The sequence below is a fragment of the Scyliorhinus torazame genome, chromosome 3 (assembly GCF_047496885.1).
Source record: "Scyliorhinus torazame isolate Kashiwa2021f chromosome 3, sScyTor2.1, whole genome shotgun sequence".
Taxonomy (NCBI): domain Eukaryota; kingdom Metazoa; phylum Chordata; class Chondrichthyes; order Carcharhiniformes; family Scyliorhinidae; genus Scyliorhinus; species Scyliorhinus torazame.
Window position 1 is genome coordinate 142,277,786 of NC_092709.1, and position 22,558 is coordinate 142,300,343.

At 48.6% G+C, this 22,558-nt stretch overlaps 1 protein-coding gene across 4 annotated transcripts in view; it reads right to left on the bottom strand.

Annotated features, from left to right (window-relative positions):
* scarb2c (scavenger receptor class B, member 2c) overlaps window positions 1-22,558 on the bottom strand; it is a 144,351-nt gene that overhangs the window by 29,078 nt on the left and 92,715 nt on the right. The gene's annotated exons all lie outside the window — the stretch shown is intronic.

Here is a 22,558-nt window from a genome sequence, read left to right on the forward strand (position 1 = left end):
TGCAAGGTATCCTTTGGTGTTTCCATGATCTTTACTTTTTAAAAAATATATAATTTTACAGTACCCAATTCATTATTTTTACCAATTAAGGGACAATTTAGTATGGCCAATTCACCTACACTGCACATCTTTGGGTTGTGGGAGTGACACACGGACATGGGGAGAATGTGCAAACTCCACATGGACAGTGGTCAGGATCAAACCAGGGTCCTCGGTGCCATAAGGCAGCAGTGCTAATCATTGCACCACCGTGCCACCCGTTCAATGATCTCCAACGTAACACAATCCTTGTTTCCTAAAATCCTCCGCTTGGTGAGTTACCCAAAAGCAGTCCTTTTCTTCTGCTAGACATAACCACACCTGCTGGGAGTCTTCTACACCAAAATTCTTGGTCTAACTGCCACAAAGTCTGTGAACCTGCAAGCAGCAAGGTGTTAAAAAACTTGCACTTCACTTTCAATATGTTTCGACCTGGGCCTCTGTCCTAATGGCAACCATGTCACCTGGACTTGTCTTTGGGCAAACATTGTAGAAGGTCACATGTCCCTCTCCACTAATACATTTTAACTTGAATTACAGCATATACTTTCACATTAGACCATGTTTGATGGTGGATGATTGCATATAATCAACAACAAAACTATATGTTAGTGCAATGATGTGAAAGCTAAGCTAGTGAGTGGGCCATACGAGTGGCTTCCTTCATCTCAGTGGGCCAAGAGTGAAATCAGACTTGTTCATTAACCTGACCCGGTGAATAAGATTGAACACATTTAATACGTGCTCAATATTGCGTAAGGAGTTATAGAAAATACATAATCATTTATACATTAATAGAAATGTCATCAACTTCAAGTGGTAAAAAACAAAATAAATATTTACACTTTGGATACAGAGGGAGCACATGGCTCTCATAGTCAATGTTGTGCACAATCAGCATGCACCTCACTTCACTTGCCCTTGCTTTACACGCACATCACTTCATTCATACCAGAAGGAAAACGATTACACGGACAGAAATCAGTGGAATACGGTAACTGCACGTGGGAAAACAGTCAACAAAATTTCTTGTGGTCAGCACTCCAAACTCAGATAGGCCCTCAGGCTGTTAGTGCCTACATTCACTATACAGAAAAAAGATGCAACAATGAGTTGTCAAACAAGCACAATTCAACATCATTTTTTTTTAAATTTAAAGAGGAAATCACTTCACATGGAATGCAAGTGTGTATTTTGGTTTAATCCTAATATTAATTTTAGAACTTGTGTTTTTGGAGGTTGGGCATGGGAGGCAAGCCACATTTCAAGTATTTTTATTGGAGGGTAGCCATGTCCTGCTGGACATCCCGGTATTTTTGAAAAATAAATTTAGAGTATCCATTTCTTTTTTTTTCCCAATTAAGGGGCAATTTAGCATGTCCAATCCATCTAACCTGCACACATTTGGGTTGTGGGGGTGAATCCCACGCAGACATGGGGAGAATGTGCAAACTCCACACGGACAGTGGCCCAGGGCCGGGATTTGAACCCACAACCTCAGCGCCGTAGTCCCAGTGCTAACCACTGTGCCACATGCTGCCCCTAGATCCTGGTATTTTGTAAAAATCTGCCTTAAATTGAGGATGAGACCCACCACATGCACAAGATTATATTTTAAAATGTACATTTCAGTGAAACAATTAACTTCTTTGCATCGTTCAGGTCGGCAATTTTAAGATTTTGGCAGCACGGTAGCACAAGTGGATAGCACTGTGGCTTCACAGCGCCAGGGTCCCAGGTTCGATTCCCCGCTGGGTCACTGTCTGTGCGGAGTCTGCACGTTCTCCCCGTGTCTGCGTGGGTTTCCTCCGGGTGCTCCGGTTTCCTCCCACAGTCCAAAGACGTGCAGGTTAGGTGGATTGGCCATGCTAAAAATTGCCCGTAGTGTCCATAAGGGAGGGGTTATTGGGGTTATTGGGTTGCGGGGATAAGGTGGAAGTGAGGGATTAATGTGGGTCGGTGCAGACTAGATGGGCCGAATGGCCTCCTTCTGCACTGTATGTTCTATGTAATTTGTGTCTCCAAACATGTACCTGAGAGATAAGAGCAGAGGAGAAATTTAGCTCTGATCCCTAGCATGTTCGGTAGGCTTACTTGTTAGAATATGTGCTCGATCTGGGTCACGAATCAGGTGCCATCCTTGGCCAGTTTTTAAATGCTAAGAGTGGAACAGGTTGACATTGTCACTTTGTTGTCTTCACACAAAGAACTGGCTCTATGTAGTGTTTCAACGGAAACAAGGACGTTCAAGATACACAATATAGAAAGAAATGTTTCGAAGGTTAATGTAAGTGAGGAGATATAGGAGGGAGAGAAAAGGTCAGGGAACATAAATTGGATAAAATAAATTATCTCAAAGTGGAAGTGTTTAAAATGACAACACATTTGCGTAAATTTATGTTATTTCAACTTCACTGTACACAAGCTTAAAAACATACAAAACCAATTAGCTCAAGGAGATTAACCCATTGCGGTTGAAGGGTTTGATCTGTCACCTTTAAGCCAGCTATTGTTAAGTTGGGGTTGAAATTATAAATCCAAATCGTTGAGTCTGCAGTGGGACTTATAGTATGCTGTGAATTAAATTTCTGGTGCAGTGCATTTAAATAAAATAATTAATTCAAGGCAGCAGTGAAAATGCTAACTGCATTTCGGTTACTTCATTTTCACTAAAGAATGCATGTTGACATTAGTCAAACGTCATTAGTTGACACAACACTGAAATTAAAATAAAAGTCACAAATGATATAAACAGTGAGGTGGTAAATTATTCCTCCTATCTTCATCTGTCAGTTGTTAGCACTCGTCTGAGTCGAAAGTTTATGCGTTCAAGGACTTGAGCACCAAACCCTAGATACTCGGTTTCGTGTCTCGTACTCTTTGACTCGCTGCTGGTACCTGTGACTTTAGCTGCCCAGAGACTAAGCTCTGGAATTCCCACAAACAACCTCCCCATCTCTCTATCAAAGACCTCCCGTAAAGGCTGCCACTTTGACCGAGCTTTGAATCACCTCTCCAGATATCTCCTTGCTTGGCTTGATGCCAGCTTTTGTTTCCAGGTGTTGTCTCGCATTGAAGGAGCTTTTTTATGGCAGTGATTTAGTTATGTAATTGTCGTGAGTTATGTAACTCACTGTAAGCGATGACCCCTAATCCAATTTCACAGTACAGTGCAATGGCCGGCAGTTGATTGGACTGAAGTAAGTTATAAAGTGCAGTGTCGTTGGCAAATATTGTTAAACGGCAACGTGGAAACATGTGTCCGTCTCCGCAACGCTGATTAAAACTCTCATGACCCCCAAGTGCTTTTTCAAATACCGAACAGTTTTTCAGAAACAGATGCACAGATCCAAATATGGAATTGCAGGAGAAATTGGCAAAGATTTGGGAAATGATGGCATGCCCAATGCCTTGAGGGGGACGTGAGTTTGCAGATAGGGTGGTGGTTTGCAAGGACACCGTTGTTCCAATGGGCACTTTGACGCGGGAGATAATGATAGAGTTTTTGAAAGGGAGGGGCAGGAACTACGGGTGCCAGTCATGGTTCAGTTGGTAGTATTCTAGCTTGAGTCAGAAGGCTGTAAAAGTACCATTCCAGGGTTCGAGTACAAAAATATCTACGGTAACACTCCAGTGCACTATTCATGGTGTGCTGCACTGTTGGGAGGAACTGGGTGGAATTCTCTGTTTCTGCAGATAATTAAATGCCGGCTTGAATTGAGAATCTACAGGAGGTCCACGACGGGTAAATCATCACGAACCGGTGAGGGGCTAGCACCGGTGCCACGTGGAGCTCGCGCGGATTGTGGCTAATGGCTGGGTCCCGGACCGCGCATTCACACGGCTGACTACCTGCACCGGTCGCGCCGTACGTGCGCGAAACCTAACCTGCCATCCGCGACCTGTAGCCATGTAAAATGGCCATCTGCAAAGGACCCTGGGAATGGTGGTCAATTTGGGACACAGACAGGTACACAGCCTGTGTATTGCGCAAAGAAGCCAGACTTGGCTGAAACTTGTATCCATTACAAGTCGATCACCATTTCCCCCAGGACAATAGAGTTTGAATCAAGGAGTTACAACAGTAGCAGACTAACCGGCGCCACCTCCCCCCCCCCCCCCCCCCCTCCCCTTATTTGGAAAGGCCTACGTGCCTGGGACAATGATAGCTGGGACCCGCCCAGCTATCGAGGTATCCGTCCCCTACGGAGATCGATGAGGGTGATCGAAACCCTATCGATCCATTGGACCCGGAGTAAGGACCGCCCAAAAGGGCGCGAAAGAGACAAAGGATAAAAAGCCCTGTGCACTAGAGATCGATCGCTTTTGGGACCGGCCTGTGCGACCAACTGCAGCAGAACAACCAAGTGTTATGGGCCAGGGTTCAGAGAACCCCAAAGTGTATCATGGAGAGTTCACCTGACCCACACCTTTTACTAGATTGTGGTATGGGGAGCACACGGCCCACTCTACAGGTGTGGTAGAGCAGTAATGGAAAAGTATTTTTTTAAACAAAACAATGTTTATTCTATGAACTCAAGTTAACCTTTTTAAAACATACAGTGAACATCTTAGCAACCATTAATTGAAATACCCCCAAAGAGTACAGCACTAAGTAAACCTTTTAACATCCAGAAGACTTACAAAAAACATAACCTTTAACAGAAGCACATCAGGTTAAAGTCACTACTGAAAAATGTATAATTCTGAATTCACCAAATGATCAAGAGATAGTATTTTGATGGCAGAGAGGGATCAGCAGTACCCCTGCTTGGTCTGGCTTCAGCTCCAACACTGAAAACAAAACTAAAACACACACTGCAGCCTGCTCAAAAACAAAAGTAAAAAGCTGACAGACAGCCCAGCTCCACCTACTCTCTGACATAACTGCAGTAGTAAACACCTATTTCTTAAAAGGTACTCTCACTACAGATATTTATATACATACCCATTTATAAACATCCATTTCTTAAAGATACTCTCACATGACCTCCCCCCAAGAAAAAAACCCATCAACTTCAAGATGGTTTCTTTTTTCACCTTTTCACTATCCTTTAAGAAATGCACACAGTAAATATACTTTACGTTTAAAAAAAAAAAACCACACGCAAACAGATATAATATAGTCCATTTTTGTTGTTCTTCCTCCAACTGAAATCTTTCTCGATTGACAGTCTCTTTGAACAAGAAGGTCTCTGCACAATCCGTTCATTTCTCTACGCCTCGGCATGTCTCTTTAAAGTCACATACTTTAGTTCAATCTGATCAGAGTCCCTTGTAATTCTCCAGCACAGGAGCATTGGTTATCACAGCTTTCAGGCTGCCAAATGCCTGTTGAAAGTCCGCTGTCCACTGAAAGTTTTGACACTGAAATTTGACGTTTCTTCAGCAAGTCCATCAGTGGAGCAATCACGCTACAAAACTTTTGCACAAATGTTCGATCAAATTCATTCATGCTAAGAAATCGCATTATTTCCCGACGTCTTGAGGGTATTGAAAACTCCTCAATAACTGTTGGTTTCACATCCGTTGTGAGCATTCGACCCTGTCCGATTGTATGGCCAAGGAAAGTGACTTGGGCTTTTCCACATTCACTTTTGGCTAGGTTTATCACCAAACCCGCCTCCTGAGGTCGGTCGAATATCTCCATCAGATATTTCAAATGTTCTGTCCATGCCTGGCTGAAAATTACCAGATCGTCGATGTATACCGCACAATTGGGTAATCCCGAAATTACTTTGTTAGTTAACCATTGAAATGTGGCTGGGGCGTTTCTCATGCCAAATGGCATAACTTTGAATTGATATATACCCATCTGGAGTCACAAAAGCTGAAATCTCCTTTGCCCTTTCGGATAAAGGTACCTGCCAGTAACCTTTAAGTAAATCCAATTGAGAAATAAAAGTGGATTGTCCCACTTTCTCAATGCAATCCCCAAACGTGGGATAGGATAAGAGTCCGTTCTTGTAACTGCATTAACCTTTCTATAGTCCACACACAACCATTGGGTACCGTCTGGTTTAGGTACCATCACTATGGGTGAGCTCCATTGGCTGCAACCCACTTCAATTATGCCATGTTTAAGCATACTCTCAATCTCTTTGTTAACCTGTGCCAATTTTAAAGGGTTAAGTCTATATGGATGCTGTTTGATTGGAACAGCATTTCCCACATCTACATGTATAGCCATTTTAGTACTTCCCAATTTATCTCTACAAAGTTGCCCATGTGATATCAATAACTCTTTCAGGTCAGTTCATTTTTCCTCTGGAAGGTAACTCAACAATTTATCCCAATTTTTAAGAACATCCTTGTTTTCCAATTTAATTTGAGGTATGTCAAATTCAGTCATCTGGATTTGGTCATCACCGAGTTAGAATCATTAAAACCTCCTTTTTCTCTCCTTCCCTTTCAAAGTACCTTTTAAGCATATTCACATGACACACTCGGCGAGTCTTCCTTCTATCTGGTGTTTTTAAATCACATAATTCACCTCACTTAATTTCCTTTCAATCTGATACGGTTCACAAAACCTAGCTTTTAAAGGTTCACCCATCACTGGTAACAACACTAAAACTTTATCTCCACTGGCAAAACTACGACCTTTGGATTTCTTGTCCACGACGCGTTTCATTTTGTGCAACTTTCAAATGTTGTCTAGCCAATTCACCTGCACTATTTAATTGTTCCCTAAAATTTGACACGTAATCCAATAATGTAATTTCTGATTTCTCACTCTCCAACTTTTCATTAATCAATTTAAGTGGTCGTCTTACCTCATGACCAAATATTAGTTCAAAAGGATTAAATTTGGTAGAGTCATTAGGTGCATCCCTAATTGCAAACAGTACGAATGGAATTCCTTTATCCCAATGCTCTGGATAATCTTGACAATACGCCCTCAACATTGTCTTTAATGTCTGATGCCACCTTTCTAACGCTCCCTGCGATTCTGGGTGGTACGCAGTTGACTTAAATTGTTTTATTCCTGAGCTATACATAACTCTGAATAACCTGGACGTAAAATTTGATCCTTGATCCGATTGTATTTCTGCGGGTAGTCCATATCTAGTAAAGAATTTAAGTAACTCCTCCACAATCTTTTTAGCTGTAATATTACGTTCTGGAATGGCCTCTGGAAACCTAGTAGACACATCCATTATAGTCAAAAGATATTGATTCCCACTTTTTGTTTTGGAAGTGGTCCTACGCAATCAATTAGGACCCTTGTAAAAGGTTCCTCAAATGCTGGAATGGGTATGAAGGGCGCTGGTTTTATCACTGCTTGAGGTTTCCCCATCACTTGACATGTGTGACATGATTGACAAAATTTAACTACATCTTTTATGTAGTCCAGGCCAATAAAAATGTTTCTGGATTTTAGCTTGAATTTTCCTTATTCCCAAATGACCTCCCACTGGTACCTCATGTGCAACTCGCAACACCTCCTTTCTATACCCTACCGGCAATACTACTTGATGAACTTCTGCCCACATTTCATCCAACCTGCATATGTAAAGGTCTCCATTTTCTCATCAAGACATCACTTTTATGGTAATAACACTCTGGTATACACGCAGATTCCTCTTCAGTGTATGCTTTCTGATACATCAGTTTTATTTCTACATCTTTTTGTTGTAACTCCGCCAATTTTCCTGAACTAAAAATATCTGCCTCATCCTCCACCTGTTCTTGTTCTTTTTCAACCATCTGATCAAAAATAGTTTCTGATAATTGCAGTTCAACTTCATCTTCACTCTTTGATTTCTCCTCTTGTCTTAACCTGTCTTTGCGACCTTGTTACTACACAATCTGGAAAAATCCCAGGATATTTGTCCTTCAACACTTCAGTTGTCTGATTTTCCACTGGTTTATCAATCATCGCAGGCATCACTCCCAACTGCGATCCAGCTATATCATTACCCAAGATAAGCTATATTCCTGGACAAGATAGTTTCTCTATTACTCCTACTACCACTTCACCACTCTTCACTGGACTTCCCAACCTTACCTTATATAATTGAACACTGCTCCTTTCACCCTGAATTCCACATATTACCATCTTTTCTGGCAACATTCTTCCCAAACTACATAATTCCTCATCTCTTATCATTAAAGATTGACTAGCCCCGGTCTCTCTTAAAATTGTAACTTCTTTACCTGCTCCTCCTGATGCACATGAGTAAACATTACCCACACAAGTTAATTTTTTTTAAGAGATCGGGCACCCTCATCAATCACCTCTTGATCTGACTGTACAATCTTTTGCACCTCCTTCGCTTCACTTGGGCTTTCCTTTACCACTTTAACAGACCCTACTGTCTTATCCTGTTTTACCACATCAGCCTTCCCAGTGCTTTTCTTTAACCACCAACACCGTGACTTTACATGGCCTAGTTTATTACAGTGAAAACATTTGAAACTTTTCATTTCTTTTCCACCCTCCTGGATTTCTTTTTTAATCTGAGGTACACTCTCATTATCTCCCATCATGTCCCCAGTTGCTATCCCTCACAGGCTGAAACTGATGTCGGAAACCAAGCTTTGATTTATGAACTAATTAATAATCATCTGCCATTTCTGCGGCTAATCTCGCAGTTTTAACCCTCTGCTCTTCCACATGAGTTGTCACTACATCAGGAATTGAATTTTTAAACTCCTCCAAAAGTATCATTTCTCTGAGAGCTTCATGCGTTTGGTCTATTTTCAAAGCCCTTATCCACCTATCAAAATTACTCTGTTTGATCCCTTCAAACTCCATGTATGTTTGACCAAATTCTTTCCTTAAATTTCTAAACCTTTGTCTGTAGGCTTCAGGCACTAGTTCATATGCACGTAAGATGGATTTTTTTCACCTCCTCGTACGTCCCAGATACCTCCTCCGGTAGTGATGCAAACACTTCACTAGTCCTACCTATCAGCTTTGTTTGAATCAGTAATACCCCCATGTCCTGTGGCCATTTAATTTGTTTAGCTACCTTCTCAAATGAAATGAAAAAGGCTGTCATGTTTCATGGCCATTTTCTGAAGTTCAAACTCTCTCTCTATCTTTTTCCCTGATCTGTATCTCCCTTTTTCCTTTTGTTCTGCTCGGGCTATTCTTTCTTTTCTCCTTTCTTCTCCCTCCTTTTCTTTTTCTTCTCTCTCTCTTTCTTTTTCCTCTCTATCTCTTTGATAGTCAAGCTGCTTTAATTCTTTCTCATGTTCCATTTGTTTAAGTTGTAACTGAATTTTTGCCATTTCCAAGGAGTTAAACTGTATCTCAGGCAACTTTAAATGCTTATCCACCACCGTAACGACTTCATCTTTTCACATTTTGTCAGGTAATGTTAACTGCAATGTTTTTGCCAAATCTAACAGTCTGCTTTTAGTCTCTGCCATAAGGTACTGCGTGTGACCGTCTCCACCCCCAAAAACTTCTGAGCCTCTGAAAGAGCCATTGTCCACAACACACTCCCTACTTAAACTAAAATACCACACCTGATAAGCAACCACAATATGCTCACCCCTCACTGTCTTTAAGTTCACTAAGCCAATCCAATAGGTAGACTTTTATCCCCCTCAAGCCCCCAATTTATTATGGGCCAGGGTTTAGAGAACCCCAAAGTGTATCATGGAGTTCACCTGATCCACGTGTTTTACTAGTTTGTGATATGGGGAGCACACAGCCCACTCTACAGGTCTGGTAGAGCGGAAATGGAAACATTTTTTAAAGCAAAACAATGTTTATTCTATGAACTCAAGTTAACCTTTTTAAAAACATACAGTGAACATCTCAGCAACCATTAATTCAAATACAACCCCAAAGGCTACAACACGAAGTAAACCTTTTAACATCCATACGACTTACAAAAAAAACAGAACCTTCAACAGAAGCACATCAGGTTAAAGTCACTACTGAAAACATTTATAATTCTGAATGCACCAAATGATCAAGAGATAGTCTTTTGATGGCAGAGAGAACAGCAGTACCCCTGCTTGGTCTGGCTTCAGCACCAACAGTGAAAACGAAACTATAAAACACCCTGCTCAAAAGCGAAAGTAAAAAAAGCTGACAGACAGCCGAGCTCCATCCACTCTCTGACATCACTGCATTAGTAAACACCCATTTCTTAAAGGTACTCTCATTACAGATATTTATATACATACCCATTTATAAACACCCATTCTTTTTTTATAACAAACAATTTTATAGAGGTATTTTAGGCATATAGAAAAAAATGACATTGTACAGTACAAACAAAAAAAGAAGTCAAGACACAAATTCCACATCAAACATACTGCAAACCACGGCTCTGTTCACGCACAGACCTGCCTCAATATCCCCCTACTCTACCTAGCCGCCCCCCCCCCCCCCCCCCCCGCTGACGCTTACTCCTCTGCGAAGAAGTCAATAAATGGCTGCCACCTTCGGGCGAACCCTAGTAGCGAACCTCAAGGCGAACTTGACTTTCTCTAGGCCAAGAAAGCTCACCATGTGCGATAGCCACACCTCAGCCCTCGAGGGCTTTGAGTCCCTCCATGCTAACAGTATTCGTTGCCAGGCTACCAGGGAAGCAAAGGCCAGAACATCAGCCTCCCTCTCTTCCTGGACTCCCGCGTCCTCCGAAACCGCAAAGGTTGCCACCTCAGGGCTCATTACCACCCCAGTTTTCAATGCCCGGGACATGACATCTGCGAATCCCTGCCAATACCCCCCCGAGTTTAGGGCACGACCAGAGCGTGTGTACATGCTTAGCCAGCCCTCCGGCGCATCTAGCACACTTGTCCTCCAGCCCAAAGAATTTACTCATCCGGGCCACCGTCATGTGGACCTTAAACTGGATCAGGCTGAGCCTGGCGCATGTTGCGGTTGCGTTTACTCTGCTCAGGGCTTCTGCCCAAATACTGTCCTCCAGCTCTCCCCCCCCCCCCCCCCCCAGCTCCTCCTCCCACTTAAACTTCAGGTCCTCGGTCTGCGTATCCTCAGCTCTCATTAGCCCCTTGTAGACATCTGGAAATCTACCCTCTCCCACCTCTCCCCTAGAAACTACCCTGTCCTGCCTCCCCTTTGGCGGGAGACGTGAGAAGGACGGCACCAGTCTGCGTACAAAATCCCTCACCTGCAAGTATCTAAAGTCGTTCCCTCTCGTCAGCCCAAAGTTCTCCTCCAGCGCCCTTGTGCTCGGAAAGCTCCCTTCCAGGAACAGATCACCCATCCTCACGATCCCCACCCTCCTCCACAGTCGATACCCCTCATCCATGTTCCCCGGGGCAAATCGGTGGTTGCCGCAGATTGGGGTCCACACCGATGCTCTTACCTCCCCTACATGCCTCCTCCACTGGCCCCAGATCCGAAGAGCCGCCACCACTATCGGGCTGGTGGAGTACCGTGCCGGCGATACCGGCAGCGGCGCCGTGACCAGAGCTGCTAAGCTAGTGCCCCTGCACGAAGCAGCCTCCATTGGCTCCCAAACCGACCCCACACCCACCATCCATTTCCTTATCATCGCTATGTTTTTTTAAAAAAAGTATATTTTATTGAAAATTTTCAAACAACATTTTTTCCCGTTTTTACAACTCAACAAGGGATTATACATTAAACATTATTTAAATAATATAGTGAGCTTACAACAAAACTAGAAAAGAAAAAACAAAAAACAAATAGCAAAAACACAAAATAGTGCTGCTCCCCCCCCCCCCCCCCCCCCCCGGGTTGCTGCTGCTGTCCTTTCTGTCTTTTCATTATCGTTCCGCGAGATAGTCAAGGAACGGTTGCCACCGCCTGGAGAACCCCTGAGCCGATCCTCTCAACGCAAATTTTATTCGTTCCAATCTTATGAACCCTGCCATGTCGTCTATCCAGGCCTCCACGCCCGGGGGCTTCGCTTCCTTCACAGAAGTAGAATCCTTCGCCGACTTACTAGGGACGCAAAGGTCAAAATGTCGGCCTCTTTCGCCTCCTGCACTCCCGGTTCTTCTGCAACCCCAAATATAGCAAACCCCCAGCCTGGCTTGACCCGGACCCACACCACCTTTGAAATTACCCTTGCCACACACCCCCAGAACTCGTGCAGTGCGGACACGACCAGAACATGTGTGTGGGGTTCGCTGAGCTTCCCGAGCACCTCCCACACCTGTCCTCCACCCCGAAAAACCTGCTCAGTCTTGCTCCCGTCATATGTGCTCTATGTAGAACCTTAAATTGAATCAGGCTAAGCCTGGCACACGAGGACGAGGAATTTAACCTACTTAGGGCATCCGCCCATAGCCCCTCCTCAATCTCTTCCCCCAGCTCTTCTTCCCATTTTCCCTTCAGCTCCTCTATCATCGCCTCCCCCTCGTCCCTCATCTCCCGGTATATTTCGGACACTTTGCCCTCTCCAACCCATGCCCCCGAAATCATTCTATCTTGGATCCCTTGCGTCGGGAGCTGCGGAAATTCCCTTACCTGTTGCCTCGTAAATGCCCTCGCTTGCATGTATCGGAAGGCATTCCCTGGTGGCAACTTATATTTTTCTTCTAGCGCTCCCAGACTTGCAAACGTCCCGTCTATAAACAGGTCCCTCAGCTTCCTAATTCCTGCTCGCTGCCAACACTGGAATCCCCCATCTATCCTCCCCGGGACGAACCTGTGGTTATTCCTTATCGGGGACCACACCGAGGCACCCGTCACTCCCCCGTGTCGCCTCCACTGCCCCCAGATCTTCAAGGTCGCCACCACCACTGGGTTGGTGGTGTACCTTTTCGGGGAGAACGGCAGCGGCGCCGTCACCAGCGCTTTTAAGCTCGTTCCCTTACAGGACGCCATCTCCAGCTTCTTCCACGCCGCTCCCTCTTCCTCCCTCATCCACTTACAGACCATCGACACATTGGCGGCCAAGTAGTAGTCGCTCAGACTCGGCAGTGCCAGTCCCCATTTGTCCCTACTGCGCTGCAGGAACCCCCTCTTTACTCTCGGGGTCTTTCCTGCCCACACAAAGCTCATAATGCTCCTATTTTTTTTTAAAAAGGCCTTTATGACCAGGATGGGGAGGCACTGAAACACGAAAAGAAACCTCGGGAGGACCACCATTTTAACTGCCTGCACTCTGCCCGCCAGTGACAGCGGCACCATATCCCACCTCTTAAAGTCCTCCTCCATCTGCTCCACCAGTCGCGTCAGGTTAAGTATATGCAGGGTTCCCCAGTTCCTGGCCACCTGAATCCCCAGGTATCGAAAATTCCTTACCACGCTCCTCAGCGGCAGAGCATCTATCCCCCTGCCCTGTTCCCCGGGGTGCATCACAAAAAGCTCACTCTTCCCCATATTTAGTTTGTATCCCAAGAACTCTCCAAACTCCGAGTATCTGCATTACCTCTGGCACCCACTCTACCGGGTCTGCTACATATAGCAGTAGATCATCTGCGTAAAGCGACACTCGGTGTTCCTCTCCCCCTCTAAGCACCCCCCTCCACTTCTTAGAATCCCTCAGCGCTATGGCCAGTGGTTCAATTGCCAACGCGAACAGTAACGGGGACAGGGGACACCCTTGTCTTGTACCCCTATGTAGTCGAAAGTATCCCGATCTTTGCCTGTTGTAACGACGCTTGCCATCGGGGCCCCATATAAGAGTCTGACTCATCTAATGAACCCCGCCCCGAACCCAAACCTCTTCAGCACCTCCCACAGATAGTCCCACTCCACCCTATCGAATGCCTTCTCTGCATCCATCGCCGCCACGATCTCTGCCTCCCCTTCCGGTGGGGGCGTCATCATCACCCCCAGCAACCTTCGTACATTAGCATTCAGTTGTCTCCCCTTTACAAACCCTGTCTGATCGTCATGCACCACCCCTGGGACACAATCCTCTATCCTTGTCGCCATCACTTTGGCCAGCAGTTTGGCGTCCACATTTAGGAGTGAGATGGGCCTGTATGACCCGCACTGTAGCGGGTCTTTATCTCGTTTCAGGATTAGCGATATCGTCGCCTCCGACATTGTCGGGGGTAGCATCCCCCTTTCCTTAGCCTCATTAAAGGTTCTCGCCAAAAGCGGGGCCAACAGGTCCATATACTTCCTGTAGAATTCCACCGGAAACCCATCTGGTCCCGGGGCCTTCCCTGCCTGCATGTTCCCCAGTCCTTTAATCACTTCATCCACCTCGATTAACGCCCCCAGACCTGCCACCTCCTGCCCCTTCACCTTCGGGAACCTTAGCTGGTCCAGAAAGTGTAGCATTCCTTATTTTCCCCCCGGGGGTTGGGACTTGTATAGCCTCTGATAGAAGGTCTTGAACACCTTGTTCACTTTCCCTGCTCTCTGCTCCATATTTCCCGTTTCGTCCCCAACTCCCCCGATCTCTCTCGCCGCCCCCCTCTTCCGAAGTTGTTGGGCTAGCAGCCGGCTCGCCTTTTCCCCATACTCATTGTATCCCCTGTGCCTTCCTCCACTGTGCCTCTGCCTTTCCCGTGGTCAGCAGGTCAAACTCTGTCTGTAGTCTTCGTCTTTCTCTGTATAGCCCTTCGTCTGGGGCCTCCGTATATTTTTTATCCACCCTCAAAATTTCCCCCACTAATCTCTCTCTTTCTTTGCCCTCTTGTTTCCCCTTGTGGGCTCTGATGGAGATCAGCTCTCCTCTAACCACCGCCTTCAGCGCTTCCCATACTACCCCCACCTGAACCTCCCCATCGTCGTTGACCTTCAGGTATCGCTCAATACACCCCCTCACCCTTCCGCAGACCCCCTCGTCCGCCAGTAGTCCCATATCTAATCGCCAGAGTGGGCGCTGCTCCCTTTCCTCTCCTAGTTCCAGATCCACCCAATGCGGGGCGTGATCTGAAACGGCTATGGCCGAGTACTCCGTTCCTGCCACCTTCGGGATCAGCGCCCTTCCCAAAACGAAAAAGTCTATCCGGGAGTATACCTTGTGGACGTAGGAGAAAAAAAGAGAACTCTTTACCCATCGGCCTGGCGAATCTCCACGGATCCACTCCCCCCATTTGTTCCATACATCCCTTAAGCACCTTGGCCACTGCCTGCCTTCCCCCGGTCCTGGATCTGGACCGGTCCAGCCCTGGATCCAGCACTGTGTTAAAGTACCCCCCCCCCCCCATTATCAAATTTCCCACCTCCAGGTCCGGGATACGTCCCAGCATTCGCTTCATGAATCCCGCGTCATCCCAATTCGGGGCATATACATTCACCAGCACAACCGTCTCGCCCTGCAGTCTGCCACTCGCCATCACATATCTGCCCCCACTGTCCACCACTATGTTCTTAGCCTCGAATGATACACGTTTCCCCACCAATATTGCCACCCCTCTGTTTTTCGTGTCCAACCCGGAGTGGAATACCTGTCCCACCCATCCTTTTCTTAGTCTAACCTGATCCGCCAACTTCAGGTGCGTCTCCTGGAGCACTATGTCCGCCTTCAGTCTCTTGAAGTGTGCAAACACCCGTGCCCTCTTAATCGGCCCTCTTGACCTCTCACATTCCCCATGATCAGCCGGATTGGGGGGCCAGTCACACACCCCCCGCCCCCCCCCCCCCCCGCTCGTCGACTAGCCATCCCCTTTTTTAGGCCATCTCCTCATCCAGGTCCCATGCACCCGTTTGTCCCCCAAGGCAGCGCCCTCCCGCCCCGACCACCTCATCTCTTACCAGCTCCCCCTTGCACTCAGCAGCAGCAACCCAGTTAATCCCCCCCGCCCGCTAGATCCCCCTCTAGCTTGATTACTCCCCCCATATTGCTTCCGGAAGTCAGCTAACTCTGGCTGACCTCGGCTTCCCCCGTTCACTCTTTGACCTCCCTGCGTGAGGCTCCCTTCCTTCCTGCGCCCATTTTCCCGCTATAATTTCCATAGCGCGGGAAAATACCCGCGCTTTCCTCTCGGCCCCGCCCCCTATGGCGCAGTTCCCTCATTCCCCTTCCCTGTCCCTTTTCCCACCGGCGCACACATTTCTTCGTGACCCCCCCATCGGGGGGGAGAAAAATTCCCCGTCCAACATTGCTATACAATAGCCCTCCCCTTTCCCCACTTTACATTTCTGTACCACCACCTCGCTGCTTCTCTCCGAACATCAAACTCTCAAATCTAGTCCAGTTTCTCTTCTTGGATGAATGTCCATGCCTCCTCCGCCGTCTCGAAGTAGTGGTGCTTGCCCTGATGCGTGACCCACAGTCGCGCCGGCTGCAGCATCCCAAATTTAATTTTCTTCCTATGGAGCACCGCCTTGGCCCGGTTAAAGCTCGCCCTCCTTCTCGCCACCTCCGCACTCCAGTCCTGATACACACGTATCACTGCATTCTCCCATTTGCTACTCCGTGCCTTCTTGGCCCAGCTCAGGACCATCTCTCTGTCCCTGTAGCGATGGAACTTCACCACGATTGCTCTTGGTGTTTCCCCTGCCTTTGGTCTTCTCACGAGGACCCGGTACGCTCCCTCCACTTCCAGAGGGCCCGTTGGGGCCTCAGCTCCCATTAGAGTATGGAACATCGTACTCGCATAAGCCCCAACATCAGCTCCCTCTGTTCCTTCGGGGAGACCTAGAATCCGTAGGTTGTTCCTCCTCTAGCTGTTCTCCAGGGCTTCCAGCCTTTCTATGCACCTCTTGTGTAGTGCCTCGTGTGTCTCCGTTTTTACCACCAGGCCCTGTATCTCATCTTCATTCTCGGCTGCCTTTGCCTTCACTCCACGGAGGTCCATCGCCTGGACCTTTTGTGTTTCCTTCAGTCCCTTGATTGCCAGTAACATCGGCGCCAGCACCTCTTTCTTGAGCTCCTCCACACATCGTCGGAGAAACTCCTGCTGGTTCGGGCCCCATACCATCGGAGCTCCATCGGCCGCCACCTTGCTTCTCTCTTCTCTTCTCTGCCGCTGCTCCAAAGGATCCTCTGCAATCAGGCCACTACCGCCGCTCCTTTCCATACACACCCGGGGGGACTCCTTCCTTCGTCACCTCACACTGGGTTGGGTCGAAAAAAAATTCCGTTGGGGCTCCCGATAAGAGCCCAAAAGTCCGTTGGAACGGGAGGTGCCGAAACGTGCGGCTTAGCAGTGCATCGCCGCAACCGGAAGTCTCCCATCATCGCTATGTTGGCCGCCCAGTAATAGTTGCTGAAGTTCGGCAACGCCAGCCCCCTTCTCCTCTGTTCCTTTCAAGCATCGCCTTCTTCACCCGTGGGGACCTCCCTGCCCATACAAATCCCAGAATAATTTTATCCAGCCTCTTAAAGAAGGACCGTGGGATAAAGGTGGGGAGACACTGAAAAACAAACAAGAACCGCGGGAGAATCGTCATCTTAGCAGTCTGCACCCTCCCCACCAATGGCAATGGGAGCACATCCCACCTCCGGACCTCCTCCCTCACTCATTCCACCAGTCGGGACAGGTTGAGCTTGTGCAACTTGTCTGAGTCCCATGCCACCTGAATCCCCAAGTATCGGAAACTCTCCCCCACTCGCCTGAACGGCAACCCCTTCAGCCTACTCTCCTGCCCCCTCGCCTGAATTACAAACAACTCGCTCTTAGCCATGTTCAGTTTGTATCCGGAGAACCGGCCAAATTCCCTCAGGGTTGCCATAATACCATCCATTCCCATCACTGGGTCCGATACATATAACAGCAGATCATCTGCGTATAACGAGACTCTATGTTCCACTCCCCCCCTGGACCAGCCCTTTCCAGCCCCTAGAAGCTCTCAGTGCAATTGCCAGCGGCTCTATGGCCAGCGCAAACAGCAGTGGGGAGAGAGGGCAGCCCTGTCTTGTCCCACGGTGCAGTCTAAAGTAGTCTGATGTCATCCTGTTCGTCCTTACACTCGCCTCTGGGGCCTGATACAATAGCATAACCCAGTCGATGAACCCCCCCCCCCTCCCCCCTTCCCCAAACCGTCCTAGTATCTTCCACAGATAATCCCACTCGACCCGGTCAAAAGCCTTTTCAGCATCCATGGCTACCACTATCTCTACCTCCCTACTCTACGGGGCATCATAATCACGTTAAGAGCCTTCTTAGGTTGGCCACCAGCTGCCTCCCCTTTACAAACCCGGTTTGGTCTCCACAATTACATCCGGGACACAGTCCTCAATTCCAGTCGCCAAAATCTTGGCCAGTAACTTGGCGTCTACGTTAATCAAAGAGATCGGCCTGTATGACCCACAGGCCTCTGGGTCCTTATCCCGTTTCAGAATGAGCGAGATAGTGGCCTGCGACATCGTTGGGGGTAAACGCCCTCTGTCTCTTGCCTCGCTAAAGACCCTGACCAGCACCGGCCCCAGTAGCACTGCAAATTTTTTGTAGAACTCCACCGGATACCCGTCCGGCGCCGGGGCTTTACCCGACTGCATGACCTTCAGGCCCCCCAACACCTCTTCGATCCTGACCAGGGCCCCCAGTCCGTCCACCCACCCCCCTCCCCCTCTTGGGAAGGTCAGTCCGTCCAAGAATCGCCTCATCCCCCCTGGGTGGTTCCGAAGTGTACAGCTTCCTATAAAAGTCCCTAAAGAGCTTGTTCAGCCCTGCTGGACCAGCCACTAGATTACCTTCCCCATCCACTACCCTCCCTATTTCCCTAGCCGCTTCCCTCTTCCACAGTTGCTGTGCAAGCATGCTACTGGCCTTCTCTCCATGCTCATAAATCGCGCCTTTTACCTTTCTAACTGCTCTACAGCCTTGCCTGTAGTCAGCACCCCAAATTCGGCCTGGAGCCTCTGTTGTTTCCTGAGTAACTCTGGCCTCGGGGATTCCGCGTAACTCCTGTCCGTCCGTAGAATTTCCTTAATCAGTCGGTCCGTCTCTGCCCTGTCAGTCCTGTCCCTGTATGCCCAGATTGAAATCAGCTCCCCTCTCACCACTGCCTTCAGTGCCTCCCAGAGAACCGCTGCCGAGACTTCTCCAGTATCGTTCCCCTGCAGGTAATTTTGCATGCATTTCCTCAGCCTCTCGCACGCCGCCTTGTCCGCGAATACTCCAACTTCCAGCCTCCATGGTGGGCGCTGAATGCTGTCCTTACAAAACTGCAGGTCTACCCAGTGTAGAGCATGGTCCGATATGGCAATTGCCGAATATTCTGCCCCCACAATTCCGGCCAGCAGGTCCCTACTCACAACAAAGTAGTCGATTCGGGAATACACCTTGTGGACGTGGGAGTAGTAAGAGATCTCCCTCGGCCAGCTAAATCTCCACGGATCTACTCTCCCCATTTGCTCCATGAACCCTCTCAGTTCCTTTGCCATCGCTGGCAACCCTGCCCGTTCTTGAGCATGACCGCCCAGGCTCGGGTCCAGGACCATATTAAAGTCCCCGCCCATGATCAACTTACACGAATCCTAGTCGGGGATCTTACCTAGCATCCTCCGAATAAAATCCACATCGTCCCAAATAGGGGCATACACACTAACCAGGACTACTCGCACCCCTTCGAGCTTACCCCTCACCATAACGAATCTGCCACCCCCATCCACGACTGTGCCCTCCGCCTCAAATTGTACCCTTTTATTAATCAGGATCGCAACCCCCCTCGTCTTAGAATCAAGCCCTTAATGAAAGACCTGACTGACCCAGCCCTTCCTTAACCTAACCTGGTCTGCCACTTTCAGGTGCATCTCCTGCAACAAGACTATGTCCGCCTTCAGAACGGGGGAGCACGGTAGCATTGTGGATAGGGGGCAGCACGGTAGCATTGTGGATAGCACAATTGCTTCACAGCTCCAGGGTCCCAGGTTCGATTCCGTCTTGGGTCACTGTGCGGAGTCTGCACATCCTCCCCGTGTGTGCGTGGGTTTCCTCCGGGTGCTCCGGTTTCCTCCCACAGTCTAAAGATGTGCGGGTTAGGTGGATTAGCCATGATAAATTGCCCTCAGTGTCCAAAATTGCCCATAGTGTTGGGTGGGGTTGCTGGGTTATGGGGATAGGGTGGAGGTGTGGACCTTGGGTAGGTTGCTCTTTCCAAGAGCCGGTGCAGACTCGATGGGCCGAATGGCCTTCTGCACTGTAAATTCTATGAAATGAAAGAACCCGCAGATGCGCAAACACACGCACCCTCTTCACTGGCCCGTTTAACCCTTTAACGTTCCAGGTGATGAGCCTGGTTGGGGGGCACTTCGCCCCCCCCCCCCTTTGCCGATCAACCATCCCCTTTCCTTGGCCAGCCCCCCAGCCATGTGTCACGCTTCCTCTGGCCTGTCTCCTGACCGGCTCCACCCATGACCTCCTCACTGTTACCATGCCCAGTTGCCCTCCCCGTCAGCAGAACAACTATCCCCCCCCCCCCCCCCCCCCCCAGCATCACCTGCTCCTGCTCGAATCTAACTATATGGACACCCCCCACCTCGGCTCCCGTTGACGAGCTGCACGCAGCTAGCCTGGGGCTCCCAGCCTCGGCTCCAGCCCGTCTCCCACCGATTGTTCCCCGTCACCTCTCCCCCCGACCCCTCCACACCACTTCCCAGATCAGCCCTCCTTAAGCAAAGACTCTATACAAGTCATAAACAACCCCCGCAATAGCACAATTCAAGTTAAACATGAAAAAAAGAGATCAGAAATAACAGGCACTCTTCAGTCCTTCCCATACAGACAGAAAAAGAAAATTGCACAAAGTTGCCCTGAAGCATCCATTTTAACCCAACCCTTTTAACTGTTTTCTTTATTAGTTCCCTCCCAGCCAAACTCCAGCTAAGCAAAGAGCCCAAACAGGAAACATTCAGGTAACTCACGCAAAGAGCACGCAAAAAACCACAACAAAAAAAAACAAAGATACATCCCAAAACGGGAGAGACACCACATATACTTAAAAGCTCGAACATGGGACTTCCGGTGGCGGCAATGAGTGAGTGAGCCGCACATTCGGGGGCTCTCACTCCAGCGGGATTTGAGGATCCGGTTCCCCGGTTTTGCGGGACTGTGGAGTGCTGAAAGGACGGACACGGGGGCTAAGGAGCGAGCAGAGCTGCATGGAACTGCGGGAGAGCAGAAAGCAGTGCAAACGGGAGAGGAAGGGACAAAGGCAAGGTGCAGGGGAAGCTGACCCAGGAGCAAAGATGGCAGACCTACGGACCCGACGATCCAGCAGGCGCTGGAAAACATGCTGTAGGTGATAAAGAGCAGTTTTGAGTCGTTGAAGCGGGATAACTTGGACCCACTTCAGAAGGCAGTGGATCAGCTGAACCAGAGACTGGATGCCCAGGACGAAAAAGTTAAGGAGCTGGGGGAGGCGGTGGAGGAGCAGACGGACGCGCAGATGATTGCTGCGCTAGAAGTCGACGGGTTGAAGGAGAGACAGAGAAGACTGCTGGACAGAGTAGAGGAGCTGGAAAATAGAGCCCGTAGACAAAATCTGAGGATCATCAGCCTCCCGGAGGGGGCACAGGGAGCCGATGCCACAGCGTTCGTGGCGGAACTGTTGATGCAGCTGATGGGGGCTGAAACCTTTCCGCCACCGCCGGAGTTGGAGGGGGCACACAAGAGTACAGGCGAGACAGGTGCGTCCGGGGGGGTCCCCCCCCCATCCGATGGTGGTTAGGTTCCACAGGTTTGTGGAGAAGGAGCGGGTGCTGCAGTGGGCTAAGAGCAGCACGTGGAATAACAGTGTCCTTCGCATTTAACAGGACCTAAGCCAGGAGGTGGCCAGGCGGCGAGCAGCCTTTAAACAAGTTAAGGTGGTGTTGTTCAAAAAGCACGTGAAGTTTGGTCTGCTCTTCCCGGCCGGTCTTTGGGTTATGCATCAGGGCCAACACCACTACTTCTCTGAGCCCGAAGAAGCGATGGCCTTTGTGAGGGATCAGGGGCTGGTCTCGAAAAAAGGACCAACGGACACAAGCTAGGGTCCGAGAATTACTGTTTGAGGGGATGCCTACTGTGCCTGGACTGCAGGTCGACTGTTTACTGCTTTAAAGGTGCCTTGTGGTGTATTTTTTGTGGACAGTTTTTGCCTGTGGGGGGGGGGGAGACTATTCCCCCCCCCCATCTTGTATGGTCTTTTTTCTGTTGCTTTTTTTTTTTCTGGTGTGGTGGGTACCTTTTGTTGGGCCCTCTGAGTGCGCTTGAGCCTGTATTGTAACAAAAGGGTGGCCGGTCAGCAATGGGGATTAAAGGTGTTGGTTGCGGGCTTTTGTTTCATTTATGTCTATGGTTTTTATGTTTGTTTCGGATGGGGAATGTACGGGTACTGGGTTATTGCGGTGTTACATTTTTTTTAGTGCTCAGACAGGGACGTGGGTTAACACTTTTCTGTGTACACAGCTGGAACTGTATTGTACCTGGAGCAGCCTCGCGGTGATGTTTGCATCTTGTTTGATCTTTCCCATCTTAGGGAGGCTGCTCCAGTGGGTCGGAGTGGGGGATGGTGTGCTGGGGAATGGGGAGATGAGGTCGGGGAAACAATGGGAGTGAGACAAGGGGGCGCTGGAGCAATGAGTCACTGGGCTAGCAGATTGGCTAGTCAAGGGAGTCAGGTGGGGGGGGGGGGGGGGAAAAGAGTGAATACAGCCAGTGGATGGCGCAAGGGGGGGGGGGGGGGGGGTGAGAGAAAGAGAGAGAGAGAATACAGCCAGTGGAT